Genomic DNA, 6000 nt, shown 5'->3' on the forward strand with positions numbered 1-6000 from the left:
TCTCTCTAGACCCCCCACTCCCTCTTGCAGGCTTCCTAAAGACACCACAAGCCTTCCCCTCACCCTCCTCCTTTCCAAACTGCCCACCCCACAGCCCCTTCCTCCCCTGTCCTTTCCCTGCCAGCACACAGGCAGGCCCCCACAGCTTCCTGCCCCCGCCCTATCTCGCTTCCACAGGAGCCCAGCTCCAGATGAAATGACCCAGCATTTGGCCCATGACCCCACCCTTCACTTCGTCTCCCAGAAAGAGAACCAAAAGGATCGGCTCTGACATCCTGTAGCCATGTCATCTGCTCTGCTGGGTTGCAGGGACCAAGGTGGACCCCCAGGATCATGTGTCCTCCAGGTACCCACCCGGGCCACCTTGCTTCTCCTTACATGGGACTCCAGCAAGTCTCCAGCTTGCATGGCCCGAGTCTTAACCTGAGCTTGAACCCCCAGATCCCAAACCAAAGAATTTTTGTTTTTGCTGACTCTTAAACTTTTACTGTCTGTTAACTCTCTCATTTATTAATCCATTTATTCTTCTAACCTCATTGCTGTTCCTGGGGTTAGGCACTGTGGGTACGGGAAGGAGATTCAGTTGTCACTTCAAACCTCCCGGCTAACAGGAGATGTGTTATATTTTCTTTACACATCCTGCCCTTCCCAATACCTTTTGCCAAGTCCTCAGACCCCTGGTTCAGAGGTTGTCTTTCTCTCCAACACACCTGCTGTCTTCCTTCCATCAGGACAAGTGGCTTCAGGAGTGGGGGATGTCACGTACCTGAATCAATATTTCCACTAAGCCCCTAAGTCCTGCTCTGAGGGGGGCATTGTGACAAGTGTGACCCTGGGGGTAGTTGTAAGTATTTATCAAAATCTCTAGAAGTTTATATACATTAGATGTCTGTGTATAAAATAATTTAACATAGCATTATTTTTTCTTTACATTTATTTTTCTGATCAAAAAATGTAAGGTCTAATATTATTATTATTAGAATATATAAATATAAAATAATCTTCACCCTTTTCAAGGGAAACTTCTTAGAGTTGGACAAACCCATAAGGACTCATATCTACTACCACAGTTGAGATAGAAAAGAGTTCCATCACCCCCAGAAGTTTCCCGGTGCCTCTTGAAAGTTTCCCAGCCCCTCAGTCCCCAGCCAACACTGATCTGGTGTATTTTTTGGTATAGTTTTGTGGCATTTTATGCTATTTTCTTTAGATGAAATCCAATATATAACTTTATGGATCACAGTTTTGTCATATCAAAGAAATCTTTATTTAACCCAAGGTCACAAAGCTTTTTAACAACTTTATGAGATAAAATTCATATAATATGAAATTGGCCCTTGAAAGTGTACAGTTCTAATTTTTCAGGGACTTCTGGCAAGATGGCTTAGCAGAGGTGCCAGACACACTTCCCACCCACAAAGAGGGACCCACCCACAAGAGGGACCTCAGCAAAGAATCAACAGCTTCTATCTGACAAGAACATTTAGAGGAGAACGCTGGAGCGCTGTGCGGATAAAATGGAGACGCTGTGGATCATGGCCTTATAAAGAAGGGAGTGAAGTGCCTTGTGTCTTCCTCGATAGGGAAAAGGCAAGTGGGAGGACCCCAGCGGTTCCCACTGACGCCACAGACTCCTGAGGTTTCACCCCTGGGGAGTCCTGCAGCCCCGAGCCCAGCAGGGGAGCTGACATGAGTGTCCACCTCTACATTGCCCCAGAGAGGGAGCCCAGTCCATGCTGCACCTTCTTTCAACCTGGCAGATGCTGCATGGCGCCATTTTGAGGCCACCCCCCCTCCACGGCCCTAGTCCTGCTGCATGCCCCACACCACTCCTGCTCTGGGTCTGCTGGAGGAGCTCCACCCCCACGCAACCCTCAGGATCTCACAGGTGCCCTGGGCCCACCAGAGCGGCTCTGCCCCCTCCCAGCCCCCAGAAACTGATGGGTGCCCTGTACCCACAGCAAAACACACCATGCCAGAGCCACAGGCACACCCACGCCCACAGGCATCACTGACCCTGATTACAGCGGAAGGAGGACTAAACCACCATGCCCACCCAGAACTGCCACCAACGAAGCCTCCTCAGCAGCACCCAAGACACATCTCCAGGGGAAAGGTCTCACTCCGACCTATGGTTTTGGTAAGTGTACCCCAAAGACCTATGAGTCAAGGCTTGATCTCCAGCCTATGGTGCCACCGGAAGGTGGTGGGACCTCTAAGAGGTGGGGCCTGGTCCCTGAGGTATACTCTCAAAGGGGATATTGAGACCCAAGCCCTTCCTCTGTTTTTTTCCTTCCCAGCCACCATGATGCGAGCAACTTCTTCTGCCACACACTCTCCACCATGATGTATTGACTTGCCACAGGCCCAAAGGCAACAGGGACAAGTGATGAAGTTTCAAATCCTCTGAAACTGTGAGCCAAAATAAACCTTTCCTCCTTATAAGTTGTTTCTCTCCAGTATTTTGTCACAGTGATGGAAATCTGATTAATACACATAGCAAAAAATAAAAAACCATCCTAAAAAACTGGTAGAGACAAGTAAGCCACCAGATATGCAAATATCAACTAAAAGATGTCCAGATTACACAGCCACATCAATGTTTATAGCAGCACAATTCACAATAGCTAGACTGTGGAACCAACCTAGATGCCCTTCAATAGATGAATGGATTTTAAAAATGTGGCATTTATACACAATGGAATATTTCTCAGCACTAAAAAATAACAAGATCATGGCATTTGCAGGGAAATGGATGGCATTAGAGCAGATTATGCTAAGTGAAGTTAGTCAATCCCTAAAAAACAAATGCCAAATATCTTCTCTGATATATGGGGGGTGACTCAAAATGGGATAGGGAGGAAGAGCATGAGAAGAAGATTACCACTAAATAGGGAAGAGAGGTGGGAGGGAAAAGGAAGGAGAAGGGGAGTTGCACGGAAGATGGAAGGAGACCCTCATCGTTATACAGAATACATGTATGATGTTGTGATGAGAAAAAGAAAAAAAAGTGTGTCACATTAGATTGGATAGAGAGAAATGATGGGAGGGGAGGGGAGGGGAAAGGGGGATAGGAAGGGCAGCAGAATAGAATAGACATTATGATTGCTGTATGTATATAGGTGACTCTATGACCAGGGTGATTTTGCAATCTGTACAATCAGAAAAATGAGAAATTATACCCCAATTGTTTCAAATGTAGGAATTGCCAAGATCATTGTAGTGTCATGTGTAGCTAAGAAAGAAAGAAAGAAAGATGTCCAGATTAAGAAAAAGCAAGCTAACATGACTCCTCCAAAGGAAGGCAATAATTCTCTAGCAATAGATCGCCCCTCCCCCAAAAAAAGAAATTGGAAAAAAATGTTTGAAAAATAATTCAAAATAATAATTCCAAGGAAATGCAATAAGATATAAGAGAATCAGACAATTCAATAAAGTTCATGATCTGAAAGAAAAATTAGTAAAGACATATGTATTATAAAAATGAACTAAACAGACATCTTGGAGCTGAAGAACTCAGTAAAGGAAATGAAAGTATGATTGAAAAGCTCAACAAGATACTACATCAAGCAAAAGGGAGAATTTCTGAACTTGAAGACTGGTCTTTAAAATAATGCCAGCCAGACAAATAAATAAATAAAAGACGAAGAAAGCCTACAAAGTTTCTCCAACACTATTAAGCAAACATTCATATTATAGGAGAAGGCATAGAAGTATAGGGGAAGGGCATGAAAATTAATGAGACTTATTTTGTGACCAAATATATTTTCACAAGAAACTTTAGGGAAAAGGTATAGAAAAATGATTTAACAAAATAATGACTGAAATTTTCCCAAATCCTGAGAGAGAGAGAGAAATCCAGATCCAAGAATCCCAAAGGACCCCAAATAGATTTGATTGAGAAATATTCTCTCCAAGGCATATTAAAATCAAATTGTCAAAATTCTAGGATATTGACATTCTAAAAACAAAATCCAAAAATCAGAGATAAAATTATACATTAGACCAAATGGACCTCACAGACATTTATAGAACATTTCATCCAACAGCTATAGAATAGACATTTTTCTCATCGTATTCCCCAGGGGAAAAAATAAAACACATATATTAGGTCACAAAATTAGTCTCAACTTTCTTTTTTTGAAAAATTGAAATCATACCATGTATCTTCTCTGAAAACAGTGGAACAAAACTAGAAATCACAACAAGAGGAACTTGAAATTGTACAAATATATAGAAATTGTTTTCAAGTGATCAATAGGTTAACAAAGAAAAGGAAAATTTAAAATGTCTTGAAACAAAATAGAAACACAACATACCCAAACCTTCAGGACACAGCAAAAATAGCACCATGTGGAAGTTTATAGCAATAAGCACCTACACCAAAAAATAAAAAATAAAAAAGATTTCAAATAAACAACAATGCAATTCAAGGAACTGGAAAAGTAAAAACAAACTCAAAATTAGTATCAGGAAAGAAACAATAATGATCAGAGCAGAAATAAATGAAATAAAGACAAAACAATACAAAAACAAGAGTAGGTTTTTCTTGAAAAAAAGATAAACAAAATTTTAAAATATTTTTGATAAACTTACCAAGAAAAAAAAAAGAGACAAGACCCAAATAAATAAAATCAGAGATAAAAAAGAAGACTGTACGACCAATACCACAGAAGTACCAAGGACCTTAAGGGTTGCTATGAACAACATAATCCAATAAATTAGAAAATATAGAAGAAATGGATAAGTCTGAGACACACAACCTTCCAAAATTGGATCCTAAAGGTATAGAAAACCTGAATGAGGTTGTATAACAAGTAACAAGATCGAATCAGTAATAAAAAGGCTCTCAACAGGATGTGGAGAAAAGAGAACAAGTTTACACAGTTGGTGCTATTGCAAACCAGCCCAACCGCTATGGACATCAGTATAGAGGGTCCTCAAAGAGTAGGCATGGAACCACCATGTGACCCAGCTATACCACTCCTCAGTATTTATCCTAAAGAATTAACGTCATCATACTCCAGTGATACATGTATAGATGAATGGATTTTAAAATGTGATATATATATAGATAGATAGATAGATAGATAAATAGATATAGATATATAGAGAGAATATACTTATGCATATATATACATATATAATGGAATTTTATTCATTCATAAAAATGAAATTATGTCATTTGCAAGAAAATGGATGGAACTAGAGAACATTATATTAAGCAAAATACACCAAACTCAAAAGGTTAAGAGTCCTGTGTTTTTTCTCATATGTGGAAGACAGAAAGGAAAAGGAAAAGGAAAAGAGGGGCTGGGGTTGTGGCTCAGTGGTACAGCGCTTGCCTCAAATGTGTGAGGCACTGGGTTTGATTCTCAGCACCACATATAAATAAATGAATAAAATAAAGGTCCATCAACTACTAAAAAAAGTTTTTTAAAGAAAGAAAAAGGAAAAGAAAGGTGGGGTGGGGAGTGTCTCATGAACATTAAAGGGAGATCAGTAGAGGAAAGGGACCAAGGGTGGAGGGAGGTAGGGAGGAAGAGGAGAGAAGTAACAATTGGCCAAATTATATTTTTTTAAAGAGAGAGTGAGAGAGGAGAGAGAGAGAGAGAGAGAGAGAGAGAGAGAATTTTTAATATTTATTTTTTAGCTCTCGGCGGACACAACATCTTTGTTGGTATGTGGTGCTGAGGATCGAACCCGGGCCGCACGCATGCGAGGCGAGCGCGCTACCGCTTGAGCCACATCCCCAGCCCTGGCCAAATTATATTGTATATTGTGTGCATACGAATATGTCATAACAAATCCCATCAGTAGGTATAAATATAATGCACCAATAAAAAAATATGAAGCCAGGTGCAGAGGTGCATGCCTATAATCCCAGCAGCTTGGGAACCTATGGCAGGAGGGTCACGAGTTCAAAGCTGGCTTCAGCAACTTAGTGAAGTCCTAAGCTACTCAGTGAGACATATCTATCTCCAAATAAATACAAAAAGC

The sequence above is a fragment of the Spermophilus citellus genome (genome assembly GCF_964194105.1).
Source record: "Spermophilus citellus genome assembly, chromosome: 5".
NCBI classification, from domain to species: Eukaryota; Metazoa; Chordata; class Mammalia; order Rodentia; family Sciuridae; genus Spermophilus; species Spermophilus citellus.